This window comes from Catharus ustulatus, chromosome W (assembly GCF_009819885.2).
Source record: "Catharus ustulatus isolate bCatUst1 chromosome W, bCatUst1.pri.v2, whole genome shotgun sequence".
Lineage (NCBI taxonomy): Eukaryota > Metazoa > Chordata > Aves > Passeriformes > Turdidae > Catharus > Catharus ustulatus.
The window spans coordinates 6,799,413-6,824,641 of record NC_046261.2 but is presented as its reverse complement, the minus strand read 5'-3'; the positions used below and the strand labels follow the sequence as shown (position 1 = coordinate 6,824,641).

General features: G+C 45.5%; 1 protein-coding gene across 1 annotated transcript in view; it reads left to right on the top strand.

The window, feature by feature from the left end:
• The first annotated feature begins 528 nt into the window (after window positions 1-528).
• The window catches only part of LOC117005038 (SET-binding protein-like), a 146,716-nt gene continuing 122,015 nt past the window's right edge, over window positions 529-25,229 (top strand). The window contains 1 exon segment of the mRNA XM_033076262.1: window positions 529-830. The gene's annotated coding sequence lies outside the window, so the exon portion shown is untranslated.

Below are 25,229 nucleotides of genomic sequence, written 5' to 3'. Positions count from 1 at the left end.
ACTCGCTGGGAAAAGTAAAACCGTAAAAGCTCTCCCCACCTCGCCCCCCTTACAAAGGCTCTCAAACAACCACCACCACCAAACAGAAAGAAAAAGAAAAGAAAAGAAAAGAAAAGAAAAGAAAAGAAAAGAAAAGAAAAGAAAAGAAAAGAAAAGAAAAGAAAAGAAAAGAAAAGAAAAGAAAAGAAAAGAAAAGAAAAGAAAAGAAAAGAAAAGAAAAGAAAAGAAAGAGAGAAGATCCATCCATCGATTTCAGGTCCAAGATTTTATCCAGTGCACTGATTTTTTTTTCCTGGCCTTTTTTTTCCCTCCCTCTACCTTTCTTCCACCTCCCCTCCTCCTTCTTCTCCTACTCACCCCCGCTTTTTTTTTTTTTTTGAGCATGCTAAAATTAGCCGGGACTGTTCGTGGTGTTCCGTGTTGATTTATTCCGGGATTCCGGCTTTCCAAGACGCCATTCCCCCCACCCCCCCTTCCTTTTCTTGCTCTATCTCGTTCTGTTTATCTCTCTCTATCTATCATTTATCTCTCGAGCTATCTATCCATCTGTCTGTCCGTCCATCTCCCTCTCCTCAGTGCCTTCCTCCTCCCCCCGCCCTCCTCGCTCTGCATGCGCTGCGGGGCCGGGCGCTCCCCTCATCCCCATCTGACAGATGAACACCGCCATGGGTTTGCCGCAACACAAGCAACAAAAGCACCTTTGGGGGCTGTGGCGAGGGATTGGAACCGAGATCTAAAAGAGAAGAGAGAAGAAGTAGGAGGAGGAGGAAGAGGAGGAAAGAAGAAGAGGAAGCTGCTAAGAAGCCCCCGCTGCCGTTTTGGGGATATGGGTTAGTAAAGGAAAAACAAAAAACAAACAAGCAAACAAAAGCAACAAAAAACCTGAGTCATCGAGTAAAGGTCTGTCTTGATGATCGGGATTGCATGAAGGTCCCCCTCTCTCCTTTTCCTTCGCCCTTCCCCCTCCTTTTTACCTTCTGCATGCAAAAGTTAATGTCTTTTCTTTCATGTGACTTTGCAATGGCGCGGAAAGGGCTTTATTTAGTTTTTCGGGGGGAGGGGGGAATATTCCTTCTCTGTGCAATGCATGCAAGTCCTCTCCTCCTCTGACCTCTTCCATCCCCATGCTTTGTTCCTGTTGGATGGGTGTGTGTTTGTGTGTGTGTGTGTGTGAGCGAGAGGGGGTTAAGACCGTGGTACTGGAAAGGGAGTGTAATTTTTTTAGGAGTTTGCATATCGTAGTTATCCCCCCTTATCCTTCTCCTTATCCCTCCCGCCCCCTTTCATAGCCTATATGTGTTTATATGTGTAGGTGGCAGCTATGTGTGTGCGTGTGGAAACTGTGGGGGACACAACCATCCTCTCTCTTCGTAAATTGCAGCTAGAGAGCAACACTGTAGCTTTACGGGGATTTGTGTGTGTGTATGTCCGTGGGGCTCTGCGGCGGTACTGGGGGGAGGAGGGGGACCTCCTCTGCCCGGGGTGCCCCGGCTCATTTTGACATTAAAAGGACACATAGCCCCGAAAATCGACGATTTGGGAGAGCAAAGAAGTGTAGGGGGGAGGCATGGTTGTGGAGAAGGGGAGGAGTAATTAGCAATGCAGGTCCCTCCCCCCTCTCGATGGCTTAATAATGATTATTAAGAAGTCGGTGATTGTCTCCCTCGGGCTCCCGGTGTCCCTCCCTCCCCTTCCGGGTGAAAGTGGTATTTTAGTCTGAATATCGCCGATATTATCGGGGAGGTAGCGATTTGAGGGGGAACGAAGGCAAACGCAGCCTGCAGCCGCTGGCGACTATTGTTAACCCAAGCCCTGGTGCAAGGCTCCTGCCGAGAACTCACACTCAAACCCCTTCCTCGCCAGGTTCCCCGGGAGGACACCGGGAAATCGGGTCCCTACCGCCCTTCCTGCTTGGTGTGTGTCAGTGTGATTGTAATTATGACTGTGTATATGTGTGACTGTGTGTATTCCACCGGGCATTGTAGGTCCCTTCGCTGCCGCTGCCCCTGCTTCTGCCTGCTGTATTTATGTCTCCAAAGGGCAGTTGAGAGAAGCATTTCCGATTCGTTTCCGCTTCAAATAAACCTCAGACAGGGAGAGCATCTGAACCTCTTGGTATTGACAAGAGGACTGCGGGGGAAAGCGCTGCTAACAAATTCAATCCCGTGTGGAATATGATGGGCCAAATAGAAACAATTCTTGATCCCACAGCCCCTGCAGCCAGGGTTATCTTGTTGCAGGCTACAGTAATGATATAATCAGCTGTCATCTGCCAAAGTTCATCAGTGAGAGCATGAACCTGAAGAAACTGATGTCCAGGACCTTTTATTATAGACAACAAAAAAAAAATGCCTATTAGGGAATCATAGAATCATATAATGGTTTGGGTTGGAAGGAACCTTAAAGACTACCTTGTTCTGACACACCTGACATGGGCAGGGACACCTTCCACTAAATCTGGTTGCTCCAAACCCTGTCCAATCATGCCTTGAACACTTCCAGGGATGGAGCATGTTAATGGGAAAATGTGCAAGTACCTGCTTCACACACACCTTTCTGCACTTCCTTGTCCTTCATTTAGATTGTTCCCCTCATCAGAAGCTACTTCTACTTGAAGGAGAAATTTTTTTCATTTCCATTTGTTTTTTAGCCGAAAAGAGAAAAACCTCTCCAAACAATGGAACTGTACTTTAATCTCTGCTCTTAACTTGGAAGGGTTATGTAAAAACAAGGGAAAAAAATATAAAAAGCTGAAACACTTAGTGAATGGAGACTTCTCTTCCATCTCTTGATTGTTTTGGCTTTTTTTTAAGCTTCTCAGACTCAAAGTTTTAATTGAAACCAGAAATCTATTGAGAAGTAACTGAGCCAAGAAAACATCTGTTTTCTCTGCGACTAGGGATGGAGATGACAATTTTTTTGCTGATGTTATTTCAAATAGTTTGAACTCTTTGATTCCTTCCAAAAAGGCTAGTATAGATTATTAGCGCATTATAATTTTAGGAGGATGCACTCTCTGAAATGTAATAAAATGGTGCGTTAAGTGTGTGCAGAGCTATTAACTATGTTAGTTGTTGGCAAATAAAAGAAACAGTGGCCATGATTTATTATTAATAAGGATGATAACTGAGCTATTTAACTCAACTTCATATTTACTGGGTTTCTCTACTGAGTTTGCTAAGTATAATTTCCAGTACAGTAATTTCACGATTATAAGCCGCACCATTTTGACTAAAATTTAGCTCCCAATCCAGAAATGCGGCTTACATTCAGGAGAGGCTTATATATGAACAAATTTCGGAAATTTCCCAACCTGGAAGTGGGAGTCTGCAGCAACCCCGAACCTAGCTGGAGCCTGCCCGGCCCCGGGCGACAGCGCAGTGGCGGCGCTGCCCGCCCCCGGCAAGCACAGTGGCAGCAGCGCTGCCCTCCCCTGGCAAGTGCGGCGGCACTGCCCACCCCCAGCAAGCGCGGCGGCAGTGGTGCTGCCCGCCCCTGGCAAGCGCGGCGGTGGCGGTGCTGCCCAGCCCCCGGCAAGAGAGGCGGCAGCGGCCGAGCACGCCGCTCTACCGCTTCCCAGCGGCAGCGGCGAGCAGGGCTGGGACCACTCACTAGCGGCCGCCCTGAGCGGGGCGAGCCAGTAAACCCCGTGATCACGCGATTCTGTTACTAATTGGCAACTTTGTGAAAGGTGCATGCGGATCTTCGCTGCGAATGAAAGTGCGACTAGTAATCCGGTGCGGCTTATATATGGACAAAGAACAAAAACTTGCCGACACCTGGACGTGTGGCTTATAATCAGGTGCGGCTTGTAATTGTGAAATTACTGTGGATCATGTGCAGTTCTCTGGTGAGTCTGGGGGCACTTCAGGGGTCCTTGATGGTTTATGACCTCTTCTAAGACATGACTGCTGTTTCTCATGTCTGAATAGTTGAACCAGTTAATGCCTTATCAGAAGGGATGAGTAGGCCTTCAGGCCTATGTGCAAAAGCACCATTACCTACCCCCTCCTGCCCCACTGGAGGGGAAAAAGAGTCTTGCACGTGAGCCTTATCAGTAGGGAGAAGATTAGCATGATGAAAAGTATTATCCCACCTGTCCTAGTTTAGGGCAAATTTAGGGAAAACCTCCAAGAGGAGCCCCCAGGAAAAAAAACCCAAACCTCCCAAGACTCCTCCCCCACCACCGGGTTCAGGAAGAATTTCCTCAGAGGAAAAAGTGGAAAAAACCTGTTTATTAATCAAACCAAACACTCCCCAACACAAGAGAAGAAAATGAGCAACCCCGGATGACAAAAAAACTCTTTCACTGGTGTGAGAGGGTGACAAACTCAGAAAATCTCTCCTGCGGGTAGTGTCAGTCTCCGGCGCTGGGTATGACTGCTGCAGATCTCAAATTGCAGGGTCCCGGTGTTCCTCGGTGTTCCAGGTCTGGTCCAAACAGGTTCAGAAGGTATACAGAAAGGAAAGGGGGAAAAGAACAAAAAAACAGTCCAGGGAAAGATATTGGACTGCCTAACTAATAAACAAAAACAAAACTAAAGCTAGCAAGTGAAGCAAAACTAAGTCAAAGCAAAGTGAGTGAGCAAAGCCCGCTAGCAGCCCGAGCCAGCCTGAGCCAGCAGAGCTAGCCTCTCAAGCACAGACGATGGGGGAGGGGAGCCAACTGATAAGTAGACAAAACAGACTTTCGCTTAAATAGAACACACGATTGGGGATACAAGCCACCATATCATCACCCCAGGACATTCCACCCCATATCTCCATATCGTGAGTCCACTACTAAACACCATGTAAAAACTTCATCAATTAAATACTTCCATCTCACTTGCTCAAACCTTCAACATGTACATAATTCTTCCATCTCACTTGCTCCATGTAGCACTGGTGGCATGGTGGGTGGAGGGAACCTTTCCTTTGAACATCCACCCCAGCACTGGTAGTGAGGGTGCCAGGAGGAGTTGTGCTTCCATGCCGATCACCTCTGAGGCAGTTTGGACTCCATAGGCGGCCAAGATTTCCTTCTCTGTTGGGGTGTAGCTACCTTCAGACCCCCTGCAGCTCCGACCCCAGAATCCCAGAGGTCGGCCTCGAGTCTCATCAGGCGCCTTCTGCCACAGGCTCCAGGACAAACCATGACTCCCAGCTGCAGAGTAGAGTACATTCTTTACATCTGGTCCTGTCCTGACTGGGCCAAGGGCTACAGCATGAGCAATTTCTTGCTTTATCTGGGCAAAAGCTTGTTGTTTCTCAGGACCCCAATGGAAATCATTCTTCTTGAGGGTAACCAGGTAGAGAGGGTTCACAATCTGGCTGTACTCAGGAATGTGCATCCTCCAAAACCTATAGCACCTAAGAAAGCTTGTGTCTCCTTCTTGTTGGTTGGTGCGGACATAGCTGTGATTTTGTCGATGACATCAGTAGGAATCTGATGCCGTCCATCTTGCCACTTCACTCCCAGGAACTGGATCTCCCGAGCAGGTCCCTTAACTTTACTCTTCTTGATGGCAAAGTCGGCTTCCAGGAGGATTCAGATGATTTTCTCTCCTTTCTCAAACACTTCTGCTGCTGTGTTCCCCCACACAATGATATCATCAATATATTGTAGATGTTCTGGAGCCTCACCCTTTTCTAGTGCAGCCTGGATCAGTCCATGGCAGATGGTGGGGCTGTGTTTCCACCCCTGGGGCAGTCGGTTCCAGGTGTACTGCACACCCCTCCATGTAAAGGCAAACTGAGGCCTGCATTCTGCTGCCAGAGGAATGGAGAAAAATGCATTGGCGATATCAATAGTGGTGTACCACTTTGCTGCCTTGGATTCCAGCTCGTACTGCAGTTCCAACATGTCCGGCACAGCAGCACTAAGTGGTGGAGTCACTTCATTCAATGCACGATAATCTACTGTCAATCTCCATTCCCCTTCAGATTTACGCACAGGCCAAATGGGGCTGTTGAAGGGTGAGTGGGTTTTGCTGACCACCCCTTGGTTCTCCAGCTCTCGGATCATCTTATGGATGGGAACTACAGCATCTCGAGTTGTTCTATATTCTCGGCGATGCACTGTTGAAGTGGCAATTGGTACCTTTTGCTCTTCTCCCTTCAGAAGTCCTACTGTAGTTGGATTCTTGGACAGTCCAGGTAAGGTGTTCAATTGCTGGATGCCCTCTGTCACCACAACTGCTATCCCAAATGCCCACCTGAATCCTTTTGGGTCTTTAAAATACCCCCTTGGGAGGTAATCTATGCCTAAAATGCATGGGGCCTCTGGGCCAGTCACAATAGGGTGTTTTTTCCATTCCTTTCCAGTCAGACTCACTTCAGCTTCCACCAAGGTAAAGTCCTGTGATCCACCTGTCACGCCAGCAATAAAGACAGATTCTGCCCCCACATATCTTGATGGAACTAATGTACATTGTGCACCAGTATCAACCAAAACTTTATACCTTTGTGGTTCCGATGTGCCAGGCCAATGAATCCACACAGTCCAGAGAACACTATTTTCCCTCGCCTCACCCTGGCTAGAGGCAGGGCCCCTCTAAGCCTGTTTATCCTTCTTCCCTTGGGCACATGTCTTGGAGGTTCCTTCAAGGGGATTGGATATGTCATCATCATCATCATACTTGGCAATTTGGCTACAGGTAACTGGAACTGCTCTCCTTTTGGTGGAACTTCTTCTTTGAGTCTTGCCTTCCTTCAATTCACGCACCCATTTTGCCAGAGCAGCAGTAGATTTTCCATCCCATCTCCTCATGTTTTCTCCACTATCATGCAGGAAGAACCACAGCTCAGCTCGTGGGGTGTACCTTCTCTCCCCATCAGGGGAACGTCTGCGTTGGATACCAGGGCCTCTAATTGGTGCAGCCGAGATTTGGAGAAGGTCCTTCTTAATCTCATCCCTGAGTCTCTTATGATTCTCCTCTATCTTGTCTTCTAATTTCTGCAGACGTGTTTCCACAGTTGCGATTCTGGCATGTGTTGGACCATGTACAGCATCTGCATATGCTCGGAGCTTCTTCGCCATATCGAGCACGGTCTCATCCGTCTCATCCCGTTTCATTATTGCTAGAGCAGAAGCGTATTCATGTGGCCCAAGTCACACAAGTTTTCGCCACATCACAGATGTACATGGTACCAAGTCTGGATTCCTAGTTGTTATGTCATCTGAGAAGATAATCTCTGCCACTGCCATTTCTCTCAGGCATTGGATCCCTTGTTCTATAGTCTTCCACTGTGTCTGCTGCATATAAAGATCATCTGCACACAGGTATCTTTGTGCTACACTGTCCAGGACCTGTGCCCAGAGGCTGTGAGGGTTAGTCCCCCTCATCATTCCTTGGTCGATGACAGGATCATGTGACAGGGATCCCAAATGCCTCGCTTCAGTGCCGTCCAGAATTGTAGCCTCACCTGCAGCATCCCAAAGATGGACCAACCAACTAATTATAGACTCATCAGGTCGTCGAGTGTAATCCTTTCTTAGACCACGGAGGTCCTTTAGGGAAATATTGGCCTCTGATCTTGTACCAGTTTCTTGGACTCCTGGTTTTATGTCAGGAGGCACTGAGGGTCCTTCTCCTGCATCATCATCATCATCATCCACTGGTCGATTGGTCTTGTCTGTGGACTTCCCACTTCTCGTGCTAGTAGCAACAGCCATTGGTTGAGGCTTACTGTCTGGTTTAGATGCTGGCCTCGAGCCTGGGGTGTTGGCTGCAGCCTGAGTGACTGGGATAGTGGTTGATTTATCTCCCTGTCCCCTTTCCTCTGCCTGCTGCCCTACAGTGTCTAGCAGGGTGCGATAAGCATATGCCAGGGACCAGCTCACTGCAATGATCTTTTCCTCCTTGGAGTTATCATGGCACTTCTTTTTCAGGTATTTTACCACCTCATCTGGGTTCTGAATTTGTTCAGGTGGAAAGTCCCAGACTATAGGGTCAGAAAATTCCTTCAAGATTTAGCCTATATCCTCCCATTTCCCACACCACTCAGGATTCCTCACACTTGGCTCTAGTCCTAAATCAGGAGTCTCATCAGCCCCTCTAGAAATCTCAGCTCTTATCCTATAGAAGCTGCATACTGTATAAAGCAAGGTTACTAGATTAAACAGCAGAAAGATGGTCTCTTTAGCATTCAGGGGAAACTGAACATACTCTAATAGGGATGTAAAAAATCCAGGGGAGAGGAAGGAAAACAAAGGCTGAAAAGCCTCATCCCCTGCTTCTCCTCTAACAAACTGGGCACATAACCATAACCATGAACCATACATTCCTGGAACAGACTCCAGCATCTTTACAAACCTCCTACAAGCCATTACAACCAAGCCCAGTCCGATGGATATTCTGGTCATTGCCCCTCTGCTACAGAAACTGCATATTAGGGAAAACACCGGAGCTATTTCTGGATGAGAAAATAAACCTAGGGACCACAGAGGTATTAAGACCTCAGAAAACCCTAAAGAGCAAAAATACATGCAGGCCTCCACCCCAAGAGACATTATAAATTCAAACAACATTATTAGAACAAAGTTTTTTCCACTTTCTCTTGCCCTACAATTGGGCGCCAAATATTTGTCCTAGTTTAGGGCAAATTTAGGGAAAACCTCCAAGAGGAGCCCCCAGGAAAAAAACAAACCCTCCAAGACTCCTCCCCCACCACTGGGTTCAGGAAGAATTTCCTCAGAGGAAAAAGTGGAAAAAACCTGTTTATTAATCAAACCAAACACTCCCCAACACAAGAGAAGAAAATGAGCAACCCCGGATGACAAAAAAACTCTTTGACTGGTGTGAGAGGGTGACAAACTCAGAAAATCTCTCCTGCGGGTAGTGTCAGTCTCCAGCGCTGGGTATGGCTGCTGCAGATCTCAATTGCAGGGTCCCGGTGTTCCTCGGTGTTCCAGGTCTGGTCCAAACAGGTTCAGAAAGTATACAGAAAGGAAAGGGGGGAAAGAACAAAAAACAGTCCAGGGAAAGAGATTGGACTGCCTAACTAATAAGCAAAAGCAAAACTAAAGCTAGCAAGTGAAGCAAAACTAAGTCAAAGCAAAGCGAGCGAGCCAAGCCAGCTAGCAGCCCGAGCCAGCCTGAGCCAGCAGAGCCAGCCTCCCCAGTACAGACATGGGGGAGAGGAGCCAACTGATAAGTAGACAAAACAGACTTTCGCTTAAGCAGAACACACGATTGGGGATACAAGCCACCATATCATCACCCCAGGACATTCCACCCAACAGGATCAAGGGTGGGACTACAACCTGATTTGCTGTTGAAACAGCCCATCCACTTTTTGTGATTTCAGCCTCAAGGAACTTAATTAGTTTGTGGTCTGCCTGATCATACTTTGGGGTAAACCCTGACAGATCAATCTCTTTTTGTGGAATTACTGCAAAAAAACCTTTTTCTGCAATTCCTCTTGCTGATTTCCCAATTCTGGAGTGGTTTTTCCTTTTCAATGATCCCTAGAGTGCATGATAACTACTTCTGTGGGTTTTCTGATGCTCTCCAAGAGGTCAAGTATTTGTTCAGCATGTGTGATTTGATTACCTTGAGTGTTCAGCAGTCCTCTCTCTTTGGAGGAAGGGGAACTGATGCCTAATTAGGGCTTACTGGAGATAGAGACCAGACAAAATTAAAAGATAAAAGCAGATATATTGAATGAAGGACCTTCAGGTACATTAAGGACAGATGAATCCTCCCCAAGGGGTTACACCCAAAATGGACGATGGTCTCAAGTTTTTCAGACAGATATAAGTTTGGACTCTTTACATTGATTCAAAGGAATCTACTCCACAGCAAGGTACTGTAAAGTAAAGCACACCTTTATTGGCCAGGCCGGGAACACACAGGGGTTAACACCTCCATGTGTGTGTCTGCCATGGTCATTTTACAGAGGTTTTTTAATATGTTTGCAAGTTCGTCATTACACGTTTACAAGTTCATAATCTGCCCTTGTTTTGGTCACTTATCTTAAGTCACAGTCCTAAGGGGTCTTACATGATTTGCGGTTTCCTTATCTTAGAGTTGCAAACACAGCACACTAAATACATTTATCACATCTATTTTGTTAATACACACTTAATCCTACTATTACACACTTTGTTACTATATTAGTTATACTTAATTTATAATTGTTTATTGATTATATTCCTATTCTCCTATTACATTTTTCTACCCTTTTGTGAGAGTTCTTCTATTTGTAATTAAAATGGCAGTTAGTGTGTGTCTTCCTCCTTATCGCTTAGCCCATAGGGGCTTAGGCCCTTGCTCTGTAGACAAGCGATTATCCAAACCCATTAGCTCACGTTCCATTCCTTTATCATCCTAGTCTTCACAGGTTTGTTTTTCCAAGAACTCTTAGTGTTAGGCGCAGCATCTCCTATTCATTTATCATAGCCCCTTCCAGGGCTAGGTTTCTTGTCTTGCAAAAGCAGTTGCAGTCAAGCATAGCAACCAACATCCAACTTTTATTAGTCTATACTAAAGCACTTATGTTAAAGGAGTTCTATGTTTCATATGTGAAAGGAGTCCTGTGTTTAAAGGAGTCCTGTGTATCAACATATCAGGAGTTAATCCTCCAATTACAGCGTCAAGTAATGAAGTCGTATTACCCCAGTTTGCTCCCCTCAAACTCGCTTTTGTTTATACTTTTGGGGCCTGAGACAGTAAGGTGTCCTTGAGCTTCAGGCCTAGAGGAATTGTTTTGTCTGACCAAAATGTGAATACAGTAGATAACAGTCTATATGGAGTTTTAGAGTTATACACTAAAGCAGTATAGGATTTGAAAAATATAAAAGCTAAAATCCTAAGGCATCAACTGTCCCAGCACCATGGGCTGCTCTTCGCCCTGTGCACATCCAGCCTGTGTCCTGTGCTGCTTTTGCCTATTGCTTTTTCTTCTCCAATACATGAGGATTCAAGGACATTTCTTGGGTTGCTGACCTAGATGCTCTCCCTTCCCTCAAATTCAGAACACTGATACATTCTACAAGGCAAAGCAGCCTCAATGCCTTCCTGTAAATACCTCAAATTATTGCCCTTCTTGTTTGCCCTTTATACACACTGCTTTCCCACAGTTCCCTGTGAGCACTGTCAGAGGCCTAGGAAAAATTCCATTTGGATTTTTCCCAGGCTGCGATCAGCTCTGATTCTTTCCCAGGAGAAAGTTTCTTCAGAGAATTCAATAACATAGATAGGCACCTGGTGTTGATCATTGAACAGTATGTGAGCGACGTGACATGGGGTGTTTCTCTTGTTACCCAATGAGCTACTGTCCTGTCTGAGCCCTGCGTTTCATCTTATAAATATAAGCAGACTTTGTAATAAAGTACTCTTCTTCGCCTCAAGAAGTGTCATGTTGCTGTGTTCTTTTCGCCGCTTCCTAGCCGTACGGCGACAGTCCCTCCTTGATGCTGGAGATGCTCAGTATATTATACAGCACCAAGCAAAACACCACTGCTTTCTCAGCAAGTACAAGCGTGCATGGACAAAATCCACCCTTTCTTACTCCTAGTATCATTTGAAGCATGCAGAATGGAATAACATGGGATGCATTGTTTGTACAGCCTCTAAATTGGGAACAGGTTAGATCCTGGATCGAAGCCTATTTTGTCCTCCTTGTGCCATCATTTATGGCTCTGAGGAATGGATGCTGAGCCAAGACCTGGTACATTCTCTATCAGATGTGTTGTTTTGTTTTATTTTATTTATTTATTTGTTTTTTCCAAAAGGGAGGGAAAGCTGGTGCATTTGGCACTTGTGCAAGTGAAAATGAAATAACAGAGAAAGAAAAAAAAAGGAGAAATGAGGAATCCTGTGGCAGTAGCAGTGAATAAAAACAAACCTCTTGTTAATGATTTATACAGAGAAGTCATTTTCCACACATTTCAGGGTGCAGAAGGAAATCTTTGATCAGAGGAAGAAGGAGAGATTATTTCCCTACCATGATGGTGTTAGAAGGGGGCTACTGTCTGATGGCAGCTCAGGGGCAGCTCAATAGCAGAGCCAATCTAGGAAAATTTGTTAACACAGATGATGGAATTGCTTGGGATTTTAGTTTCTGTGGCTGATCTCTGTGCCAGTAACCTTTCCCTAAACACCCAAAAACTTTCCATTTGTAGCCTGGCATAGTTGCCACTACCTCCAGGATGGTGTGCTTGGCAAGAGTTGCCTAGAGCAAAGTAAGCATTTACATCCCCTTCAGTGCATGTTGACACTTTCCCCCAAAGAGTTTTATGGTTGTTGTTAAACAAATAAGATTTTCCTTGTAGTGGTACACACTGCTGCACTCAGCAGAGTGCTTGGGATATTCTCTCAGATTGTCTCAAGAGTCATCTTTGATTATACATCACACCAAGAGTGATGATGCTTGGTCTGGGAGCTCATCAACCTGGTGTTGACTTGATGTAGGCAAATCTCTTGGCTTCGTTTTTTGTGTTGCAATGATCTGGAGCACAGTTGGCACATCATTCTGCTTTCTAGTTTCCTGGAGGCCAAATCTTCACAAGGTTAATGGGTAAAAATGACATGCTGACTCTTGATGTCATTAGGATTAAACACTATTCCTTGATTCAGAGTTGTAAATCCAGCGAACTGAGTCCAGCTTTAGAGCAATCTACAGCACTGTTTGTCTCAGAGGGTGCAGGTGGGAGGAGGTTGGTCCTTTAGAGACAAGAAGTAAACATGAGATGGTGTTTACAGGTCTGATGACTGTACTCTCTTGACACCCAGATACAACTTTAGGTTGGGAGTGAGTAGATTTACAAAATCTTGACACAGTTCTTAGGCAGGAGCTTGTAAAAGTTCTTGGGCAACACGATGGGCATCTCTCCTCCTGCAGATGGGTGCTTTGCTACACTGGCTGTTGTTACAGCTGTACCTTGGGCAGTCTTACTTTTATGGACCTTGTGTTTTACGGCTGTGTTAGTGGTTTAATCATTCAGTTGGCCCTCCCATCAGGCCTGTACAATAGTTACATAGAAAGATGATTATCTGATCTAATTATGGAAGTTAAAGCCTAATTACAGAGTCAAATATGATTCCATAATCTACTCTTAATGTCTATATGTTGAAAAGAGAAATACATGTGTGCAATGTACACGCATGCATCCATAATTGTGAATATGCTTGGACACTCATTTATTTGTCTCTTGATCTTGGGGTGGATGCTTGTAGCTTCATCTGGCTGTGAGAGATCTTTGTTTTATCATGTCTTTTCCCCTCCAGTGTGTCTTTTCTTGACTCTTTGACAGGCTTAGGCACGCTGATGCAGAGTTATCAGTGTTAGTCACACTGGTGGAGGTACAGGAGGCTGGTAGAACTTAGACTCAGGGAAAACCAATGGAAACAAGTGAAGATTACATTTATGCTGTTCTGGCAACTACCATTAATCCTTGCTCCTTGCTTTCATGTGGATAAGACCACATCTGTATGACCTTGCATCCTTTCCCTTCAGAGGAGGTCCTCACAAAACCCATTGTCGTGGGTTGACACTGGCTGGATGCCAGGCACCCACGAAAGCCACTCACTCACTCCCCTCTGCAGCTGGACAGAGGGGAGAAAATTTAACAAAGGGTTCATGAGTTGAGGTAAGGACTGAGATCACTCATTAAATACCATTAAGAGCAAAACTGGCTCAACATAGAGATATAAGGTGAATTTATTACTAACAAAACCAGAGCGGGATAATGAGAAGTAAAATAAGCCCTTAAAAATACCCTCTCTCCTTCCCAGTGGCACAATGAGGCAGGGAATGGGGGTTATGGGCTTCTCCCGCTGCTCAGAGAGAGGAATTGTTCCCCTGCTGTACCATGGGGTCCCTCCCACAGGAGACAGTTCTCTGTGAATGTCTCCAATATGTCTCCATCTCACAAACAAGAGATCTCTGCAAACTACTGACACGAGTCCATGCCACAGGCAATCTTCCTCCCAAAAGTGCTTCAGCGTGGGTTGTTCTTCCACGGGATGCAGTCCTCCAAGGACAGGTTCCTCCAGTTTGGAAGCAGGGCCCCTCTTCCAATGGGTCTCCCACAGAATCACAGCCTCCTCCCAGGCATCCACTGGCTCCAGTGTGGGCTCCTCCCCCATGGGCTGCAGGTGGACCTCTGCATCTCCAGTGAACCTCCCTGGGCTGCAGAAGGGACAGCCTGCTTTACCGTGGTCTTTACCATGGTCTTCACCATGGCCAGCAGAAGAATCTCAGCTCTGGCACCTGGACCATCCTCTCCCCCTGCTTTCCCACTGACCTTGGTGTCTACATAGTTGTCTCACATATTCTTACTCTACTCTTCTCTGGCTGGAATTAAAACTGTGCAACAACTTTTGTTTTAATTTCCTCTTGAATTTGTTATCACAGTGGCATTACCACCATTTCTAATTGGCCCAGCTCTGGCCAGCAGCACTTCCATCTTTGGACCCATCAGGGATTGGTTTTGACAGATGTTGTGGAAGCTTCTAGCAGCTTCTCACAGAAGCCACCTCTGTGGCCCCTCAATACCAAAAAACAGACCATGCAAACCCAATACACCCATGCAAAATCAGAGGCAGAGGTAGAAGAACTGAAACAAAAGCAGTGTTAGAGGCAGTAGGACTGTGTGGAAACGAACCACCTTTCTTATTCTAATTCACCTTTTTAATGAATCACATGCTTTATTTAGCTATTTTTTAGGTAATCTGTGGATTACAAGAATTTCCATATGGCCATTCCATTTGTAATTATTCTCATAAGTTGAAGATCTCATACTTTATTTGTTTTATTGATGCCTTTTTCTCTGGTCCTAGAAATATGAGCCAGACAGAAGTCAGGGTGATAAAAAGGGGTACCTTTATATAAGGATGCTTAGGTGCACAGTCCATTAGGTGGAAAACACCGACGATGCACACCCCTGTGATGCGTGTAGAATTTTTATAGATTTTCCAAATTAGCATATCTGACAAGAGCACCCCAATTAGAAATGCCTGATGAAGCAATTCCCCCCCGGCTCTAGCATCTTCTAAATTCTCTGCCCTTCAGATGAGGACTAGGCCCTGTTTATAAAAATATGTCTCAAAGAGCTAGTTTCAACCTTGGTTTCTAAGGACAACCAACATAGCATATGGGTCCTGGAATTTGTTTCATCTTTCTGCCTAGGAAAATACTTAAGCTAAGCTACAATAAAAGACTAGAGAGCTACAAATATATCTGTAAAAAATACAGAAAAAATGTATTAAAGAAAAAAGATAAAATACCAGATGACATCCGTATACCCACATGTAATTTGCATGTGTCTATATCCAAGTATATCTTATAAATGGGGATTTTAGTAGTCTGTTTAAAATTGTCATTTAGAGGAGTGCTGGAATTCCCTCCCCACTCTCCGACCTGCCTCGGCTAGCTCCAGGTCAGAGATGAGGGAGATTCAGCATGGACAAAGCAAAAGACCAAGGAGGCTCTTCTTCCCAGGATAATCCAAGCCTTTATTCCCGAATGAGTTCCAGGGGGAAAAGAGAGTGAGCATGAAAAGGCAGGGATTTTTCAAACCTCAGGAAGGGGCAGAAGAAACCCAGATTACAGCCAGTCAGGTCTGGCCAGGGGGAAAAAAGGAAGGGGGAGGGTTAAACCATATAACAGACCATGGGGGAACCACAGGAGAAACCATTTCAGTGCAAAATATAAACCAAAATAGTGAATTACAGCATCTCCCCATTTTTTGTTTAACAAAGTTAAAAGGCATCGGGTTCACGAGGTTGAGTGGGAGGTAGGTTTTCTCTAAAAGGAAAAAACAAACATTTTTAAAGCATGTTAAAAGTCTCTGTGTCTGCCAGAGTGTAGTCACATCTTAGGAAGATTTTTTTCTCCTCTTTCTGGCAGCATCTTCTTTTTGAAGCAATGGCCACGTGCTTGTTGTCCCATTCTGGTGGAGTTGGATATTTGGGGACAAAAGGTTTCACCCACTTCTGGGGTAGCCATCCCTGAGAGAAACCAGCTCTGTCTCCCCCTTCAATAAATTGAGGAGGGGGTCTAGGTCCTCATTGGTGAGGCCTAGCCAGGGCCTGACCCAGTTCAAAGACCCACACAAGGAATGGAGATCTGCTAGGGTTTTGGGATCACAATCGATTTCCAGTTTCTGTGGAACAACGGTCCATGCAGTGATTTCCAAGCCCAGATACTTCCAAGGTGGCATCCTTTGGACTTTATCCTCCTGCAATTGAAACCCAGCAGAGGTTAAAACTTTAACCACTAGGTCAAGTGTGTGTTGGAGTATAGAGTCATTGGGGGCACACAGTAGCACATCAGCCATGTAGTGTAAGATGATGGCTTCCCTTTTTTGCGTGCACACAGGGGACAGCAAAGAAGCCACACACCACTGGCAGATGGAGAGACTGCACTTCATCCCTTGCGGGAATACTTTAGTACTTTTCAGTGGTAGCGCTTCATTGGGGCTTCTCGATTGTTGGTGGGAAAAGAGAAGGGAAACCGTGGAGCATCCTCTGGGTGTAAAGGAATTTGAAAGAAACAGTCCTTGATGTCCAGGACAGTCAATTGCGAATTTCGGGGAAGCATCATTGGAGAAGGCATTCCAGGTTGGAGTGACCCCATGTCCCCAATCACTTTGTTTATTTCCCGGAGGTTGTGGAGCAGCCTCCATTTATCCTTCCCTGGTTTCTTTATTACAAAGACTGGGGAGTTCCAAGGGCTGGTTGTCTCTTCTATGTGCCTTTGGCCAATTGCTCCTCTATGAGCTCCTTGAGCACCTTAAGCTTCTCCTTACTTAATGGCCACTGTACTACCCATTTAAAGGTGTCGTCCAGCCACGTTAACTTGTGGGTAGGGCGCTCCACAGTGGCTGCCTCTAAAAATTGTGGGGAGTCTTAGGGATAATCAATTTGACTCCCCACTGGGACACGGTGTCTCTCCCCATAGGGGGCACTTATAGTCTGTAACAAACGGATGGACACTAGCCAATTTTCCATCCGGCCCCTCAATTTGCACAATGCTTTTTGAGATCTTTTTTGTCTTGATAGGACAAAGGTTGATAACTTCTCTTGCCATTTTTCCTACCAATATAAATAACAGGAGCAGCTGAGGCTATGTTTTCCTCTTCCTGGTTCCGACCTCCAGGGGATCCCCCCGTGCTTCCACTCCCCTGGGAGCTAGGAGGCAATCTACCCCCCACCCTGTGGGGTCCTGGAAGCGGCTGGCTCCCCCAGGGTCCCAGGAGGTGCTGCCCCCCTCCCACGCCCCGGGGTCCCGGGAGGTGCTGGCCACCTTCCCCTCTGTCCGCCGGGCCTTGGAGGCTGCTCACCCCTCCTTGCCACTGGGACCGGGCAGGGGCTCACTCTCCCTCCTCGGGAATCTGGAGGGAGAATTCCCCCTTCCCTACACCCAGCCTCGCAGGGACCGAAAGACAAGCCACCCCCTCCCCTACCTCCACCTCCATGGGGAACAGGGCTTGGGGTACCGCCTCCCCCGCAGGGGCTGTGAGGTGGGACATCTCCACCAGCGCTGGAGCCCGCAGGGGGTCCACCCCTCGCCCTGCTCTTGCAGTAGCTCAGTGGGCAGGCCCCTTCTCCCCTGCCCCCATTTCTGCAGCAACCCTGAGGGCAGGCATGGGAAACCAGAGCAGGGGAGGGGGCTGAGCCGCTCGGGTGGGAGGGGCAACTGTGGGAACCAGGATTACAACACATGGGGGTGGGGTTGCAGGGTGACATCATGCAGGGCGGGCACTTGGAGGAGGGAGGGGGCGGGGCAGCCAAGGGCAGGAATGGGTTGTGGGAGGGGAAAGGGTTGGGGGCAGGGATGAGAGGGTGAAAGGGGTTGTTGAAAGAAGCAAACACGTGGCACCCGCCATTGTGGACCCTCTCCACCCAGCCTGCCACCCCCAGGGGATCAGCCACATGGCCAACGCCATCTTGGATCTCAGCCACATGGCTCCCGGCCCCCTCAGGCTTGGCCATGCGGCCAGTGCTCTGAGGTGGGAAGTCACCTTTAAAGCTGCCAGAACACTGTTCTTTGGGGAAAACAGCTGGGGTAGAGGGATATAAGGAAGATTCTCTGACAACCTGTGCAAAATTGTCAGAGCCAGGGTACTGGGGGGGACTCACGGGGCCAGGGACACTGTGGCTCTGCCAGGCTTCCTGCACATTTTGGGGTGACCTGTGTGTCCTCTCCAGTTCAGGGGCAGAGGGACGAGGGGTAGAAAGTGTAGGGGAAGTCAGAGGGGTTTCCTGTGGCTGTCCATTCAGTTCTCTCTTAATCAATTCTTTGCGAATTAGCAGGAATATCGGGAGGAACTGAGATACTGTTTCGTCTCCATTTTCCATTTTAGATGTTAAAAGATATCCAATTTTGTCCCAAGAAGAGCTAGAATTTACATTCTGCAGGGTAAACTGAGGGAACGGAATAGACAGCCAGCACACAAATTGCTTTAACCGTTTGTTAGAAGTTTTAACATTTCCACTATCTATGATTCCCCGAATTTGGGAATATAAGCTTCTTTGTTGCGCAGAAAGCTGACAGCCCATCTTGATGTTAAAAGCAACTGCGTAAACTATCTATCCTTTTTTGCAGTAAAAACGCAAATAGGCAGTTGTTCCCCCTCCCAACCCCGGGTTGGAAGAAGGGGCTGTGATAAATTTTGAAGCGAATCGGCAGTAGTCAATTAAAGATAATTTATTATAATTAGAGCAAACAATAACAAGTGAGCAAACAGATCTGGGTGCTGCTGAGAAAAATCGTTACAATTCCGTTTTTCTCCAGCAATTCACACGCTTCTTTTTCTTCCAGTCCCTTTTATCTGGATTCCATTTCTTGGATTTGTTATCTCTTTCAGCTTCTTTGTTTGCATTTGTGGTCTTATTGCTAGGTAGTGTTCCTCCAGGTGGTTGGGGGAGGCTGGATCTCTGGTCTCGCTGTCCTGGTAAACTTGAAATAACTTTGCCATATATGGTCAGGGATAATTACTCTACATTCTTATCTATTCTGTTTGATAAGCTTTGGGCCCTAGTTATAATGAGTAGCAAAAATAAATGAACTTCTAAAGCTATATAGTTTAAGCAACTTAAAGCTCTTTATTAGCCCACAAACTAAGCTTTGTTAGTAAACAGAGTTTTGTTAGTAAAAAGAAACTAAGTTTTTAAGGCTGTGTAAAAAAAAACTTATACTAAGTTTGATGAACAAACTATGTTTTACCCTTATTACAATTTCCTCCTTTTTATCCATTTTGTTCATCAAATCTTTTTAATACCTCCTGACTCAAAGTTGTTTCTTCCCATACCTCTGGGTCTCTTCTTACAGGTTCATATTTTACCTGAATTAACATTAGATGAACTGCTTCCAGTCTGCTTTTCACTAGTTCAATTACTTTGTTGAAAATACAAGGACCAAAAGTGAGTGTTAAAACCATCAATATTACTGGACCCGGTATTGTAGACAACAACATGGTTAGCCAGGGGGAGGCATTGTACCAAGATTCATACCAGCTTTGCTGCATTTCCCGTTCTCTCTTCCTCTTCTCAAGACCTTCCCTCAATTGTGCCATAGTATCCCTAATTACATCCGTTTTATTTACAAAAATACAGCATTCTTCCTTAAGGGCAGCACACAGTCCCCCCTGCTGTAAAAAGAGTAGATCTAATCCTCTTCGGTTTTGCAATGTGACTTCCGCAAGTGAGTTTAACGAGGTAGTCAGGTCAGATATGGACTTTTGTATTCGTGCTAAATCCTCGTCTACTGCTTTCCTTAAAACACCGAATTCCTTGTGTTGATTTACTAAGGAAGCCACCCCAGTTCCTACTCCTGCTCCTCCCATTATCATCATAGCAGCAACTGTGAGTGCAGTAAGAGGTTCCCTCCGCTGCATATAGTGTGAGGGAATCATTTGGTAATTATACACAAATTCTTCCGGATGGTAAATGATGCGGGGGATTATCATTACCTGAACACAGTACTCTGCAGTTTCATTTAAGAGATCCTTAGAGAGACAAGGGGTTAGACCGCTTTTCGAGCAGATCCACTTTGTATTATTTACTGGGATTATCCATTTAGATTGCCTCTGAATGTTGCGAGTTCTTGATGAACAGAGGGACATTGAGGAAGGAGGCACATTTCCTATACATTTTCCTCTTCCCTTCACGCTTGTAAGTGTGATACCTGATGATTTAGTCTCTCCCCAACTGCACTCTGGTGGGTTTGTTAAATTGGACAACTGGAACCTCTCTGGTATGCCTATTGCTTCGTAAAATGGGGGTCTTAAATCATAGCATAACCAACAGTGTTCAGTGATTTCCGGATTGGTTCTGTTCAGCATAGAGTAAACGCCTTTTAGTAAGTCCCAGAGGGGATTTGTCGGAAGCTCACTCTCTAGATTTCCAGTATCATTTATCTTTTTGGGCAAATCAGTAGCTTGAATAATCACTTCAGGAGGCCTAGTTATAAGGATTATGGAGTTACTGAGTACGGAGTTAGGCCTACTGCTTGTGAGATTTGGGGTACAGGCTGTTTCTGAATAGTAAACATACTTCCTCGGTCTGAACCGGACTCCCAGAACCTAACACCCCATGTTTTCCCTACTATCCACCCTTGGTCAGTGGGATTTGATATGTTTATGTAAATATACTGACAAAGGTCCGTCATCCAACTATCATCCCAGTCATCTTCAGGTACTTTACTTGAAGGGGGTGTACACCCGCTAGGACCATATGCTACCTGTAAGAATTTATCCTTTCCCTTTTTCCCAATCCAAGCAGGTGCAATAGTTTCACATCCCCAGTACCCACAGAAGTATTCTCCTGGATAGTTACAATAGCTTTTACCAGGATTTGAAGCAGGACACATATAAAACCACTTGTACGAACATGGTTTAGTGGGAATTAACTGACATCCTGTAAGGTGAAAACTGGGGGATCCTGACCCTACCCATTCTTGGAGTATTTCACCATCAGCTCGTGCTAGTGTCCATTTAAAAGACTGGTGATCTATCACCTCCGACGACCCTTGTCCCCACAAAATTATATGTACTAAGATAGTTTGCCAACAAGGGTGGAGTCCGAATCGCCCAGTATTCAATTTTCCTCTACCCTGTTGTCCCTTGGATGTTCTCAATTGATTCCTGTTTCCGCTTTTCCCCTTTCCTTCACCAATTGCTCCTTGGTAAGGCTCAATAGTCAGCTGGTAGTTGTTGGAACATCTGGAACCTGTCTGGCTCGACTGGGTAAGTACCCCTGCTTTCCCTCCTCTGCCTTGCCTGCCAACTCGGTTGCCTCGAGCCGCGGGGTGTACCATCTTCTCGGCAGCCGGAGTATTCGCTATCGCGTCTCTCAACTCCTACCTCACCCGGTATTGTTCCCAATTCCTGTCCTTTACAGGAGGCGCATTGCAGGGAACTCTCGGTACTCTGTGCTGACAGCAACTCTTTACCAGATGAGCTACGAAAGGGGAAGGCTCGTTTGAGTGGAAACAGAAGTTCTCCAGATTTACTCCTTTAGTAAATATTTCCCACCATTCAGAGGATCCTTTTTCCCACTTCCCAAAAATTTCTCCAATCCTCAAAGCAGCTTCCGTCTGTTTCCTTTCCTTTCTATAACATTCTCTACACACCCCAACTGGTGGTTTCCCTTTATGGCAATGGACCCACCACCGTTCCTGGCAAACCTTACAGACAAAACACACAAATGGGTAACAGTTGCATCCCTTGGTTCCACAATATATAATGTAATCTCTAACCAGCGGATAGGGGTATCTGTTTCTCTCTCCCCTCTGAGCTATTTGAATAGCCAATACCGAGTTCATGAGTCAATTAAGTTCAAGTGATCCCGAGTTTCAGATTTTCGGGGTCGCCCCCTACTCTCGACGGGTTGTCAGCTTCAACAGGTCCTTTCACTCGGCTGGCGTGCATCCACCCCTTCTCTGCTGTCCGGATCAAAGTTTCTGTAGTGAGCAGTACAACATAAGGGCCCTACCAACGAGGAGTTGAAGAGGTTTCTTTACAGGATTTAATTAGTACCTTATCTCCAGGCTTAGGTTGATGGATTGCCACATCTAAGGGCAGTCTTTGCACTGTTAACCCCTTCTTATGGAGTTCCTTCCTCCAGTTCATTAGCTGTATGATATACCCTTTTATTTGGTCATTTTCTAACATCAGATGATCCCCAGGAACCTCAATATCATAGGGAACCCCATACAGCATTTCAAAAGAGAAGATTCCCACATCTGTTTGGGGTTGGGTGCGAATGTTTAGCAAAGCCAGCGGCAGACACTTTACCCATGACATTTTAGTTTCTAACATTAATTTAGTGAGGTGTTTCTTTAGTTCCCCATTCATTCGTTCCACCCTTCCAGAGCTCTGAGGATGTCAAGGAGTGTGATATTGCCATACTATGTCCAAGGCTGAGAACACCTCTTTAATCACTTTTGATGTGAAGTGAGGTCCTTGATCAGAGTCAATGGTCTCTATTAGCCCATATCTGGGAATTATTTCTTCCAGGATTTTTCTGACTACCACCTGAGCCGTAGCTCTGGCTACAGGAAATGCTTCCACATAATGTGTCAAGTGATCTACTAGAACTAATAGGTATTTGTATCTGTCCACCTTTGGGAGTTCTGTGAAATCAACTTGTGTGTGAGAAAAAGGCCTATGTGCCAGTGGCCGCTTGCCCGGGAGCTGTTTTCTCATTTGTCTTCTGTTAACTTTTTGACAAGTTAAACAACGTTGAGTAATTTGTTTTGCCAAATCATGCACCCCAATGCACATGTATTTAATAGCAAACTTGTCTACTAAGGCTTGTGTACCCCAATGTGTTTTATCATGTATATTTTGTAGTATTCTGAGCGCAAGAGATTTCGGAAGCATTTCCTGTCCATCTGGTAGTACCCACTTCCTTGCCTCATTTTCCCTAATCCCCATCTGTCTCAACTTCTCTTTTTCTTGGATTGTGAAGGAGAGAATATATTTTGGGCCGTGATGCCAGCATCTGGTCTTAGAGGGAGTGTCACAAGCACACTGTATAGCATCTACCCCAAAAGCCTTCCAACACCCATAACAGGGGTCTTCTAAATCCTTCCCACAAGTTGCACAGTCCTCTCTTTTAGTTGCCACCTGTTTAGTTTTTGGTCCTTTTCTCAAGGCTGCTGCTTTGGCTTCCAGATCTGCCGGGTTATTTCCTCTAGTTACCATTCCTACCCCCTTCTGATGCCCTTTCACATGAACTACTGCTATTTCCTTAGGGTATTTGATGGCTTTTAGGATTTCCCTTATGAGTTTCTCGTGTATTAAACCTTTCCCCGGGAATTGATTAAGCCTCTTTCTTCCCATATCTTGCCAAAGGTATGCACAACCCCATAAGCATATTTTGAGTCTGTGTAAATTGTTCCTGCTTTTCCCTTTAACAACTCCAAAGCCCTTAATACTGCATAAAGTTCACATGCTTGGGCCGACCAGCTGGGACTTAAAGGCCCAGATTCTATTACAGACAATGTCTTTCCTTCTATTATTGCATACACAGACCGTCTCCTGCCTTCAATTACTCGTGACGAGCCATCTACAAATAGTGTGTTCCCATCTTCTAATTCTTCTTCCTCCAAATCTGGCCGAATTTTTGTCTGTTCCTCTATTTGCCGAAGGCACTCGTGTGTTTTCTGTTAAAGGCTCTCCATACAGAAACTGAGCAGGGTTCTGTATTGACGTTACCTCCAATTTCAACTTCGGAGATTCTAGCAAAATACCCTCATATTTCAAAAGCTGAGCATCTGTGATCCATTTTTCTGCCTTTTGTTGCAAAACTCCCCTAATATTGTGAGGTGATTTTACCTGGATCTCTCCCCCAAATGTAATTTTTCCCACATCTTCCACCAGTAATGCTGCTGCCACCACTGCCTGCAAACAGGTGGGCCACCCCCTACTGACTGGGTCTAGGAATTTTGATAGATATACTACTGGTTTCTTGCTTCCGGCCCAGTCTTGAACCAAGACTCCGTAAGCCACCCCTTGTTCCACATTAATAAATAAACAAAAGGGTCTTTTCAAATCGGGAAGGCTCAACACGGATGCATTTGCCAATTCACCCTTTAATTCTTCCAATCGATCTTCAACCTCTTTGGACCACTTTAATAATCCCTCCTTACTAAGCTTGTCATGTAGGAACTTTGTTTTTCCACTAAAATTTTCTATCCACTGTCTGCAATAACCAAGGAGTCCCGATAATTGTCTAATATGCCTTTTATTTCTTGGCAATGATAAAGAGAGAATTCCCTGGACCCTCTCGGGGTCCAGTTTCTTAGTCCCTTTAGTTAACTGATGTCCCAGATATTTTACTTCCCTCTCCACAAACTGCAATTTAGACTTGGACACTTTCAGTCCCTTCTGAGCCAAGAAATTTAGAAGAGCTATACTTCCTCTCCTTACTGACTCTTCTTCTTTTCCCGCAATTAGCAAGTCATCCACATATTGCACTAGAGTCGTCCCCTTTTCAGGTTGATAATCCTGTAAAATTTGCTCTAGGACCTGACCAAATAAGTTGGGGGATTCTGTAAACCCCTGCGGGAGTACTGTCCATCTGAGTTGCTGTTTTCTATGGGTATCTGGATCTTCCCATTCAAAAGCAAAATAATTCCTGGAGGTTTCCTTAAGGGGGCAGGCCCAGAATGCATCTTTAAGATCTATTACGCTATAGAATTTGTCCTCTGGTCCCAGTTGGCTTAGCAGTGTGTGTGGATTAGCTACCACTGGAAATCTTTCAATAGTCCTTTTATTAATTTCCCTGAGGTCATGGACAAGCCTATAACTTCCATCTGCCTTTTTAACAGGCAGTATCGGTGTATTGAAAGGTGACATACAGGGTTCTAATAACCCTTGTTGTAACAACCTGTTAATTTCAGGCTTTAGTCCCTGCCTACCCTCCTTGGACAAGGGGTATTGTTTTACTTCAGTTGGAAGGTCCGGATCCTTAATGTTTACTTCAAAAGGTTCAATATCTAATTTCCCAGCCTGATCAGGTGTATACCACACTTCAGGGTTTATTTGTTCTTTGTCCACTGTCCGCAGTGGACATAGCCTAATAGTTAACTTATTTTCTATAATTTCCAATCCAACTCCCAATTGGACCATCAGATCTCTCCCCAGCAGGTTATAATCTGCCTCTGGGACTAACAACAGAGATCCTATATCTATCTTGGATTGTGTTTCAATCAAAACATCTTTAATCACAGGAACCCTGAAAGGTTCACCTTTAGCTCCAATTACCTGTACCATTTCTGCTGAGATTTTG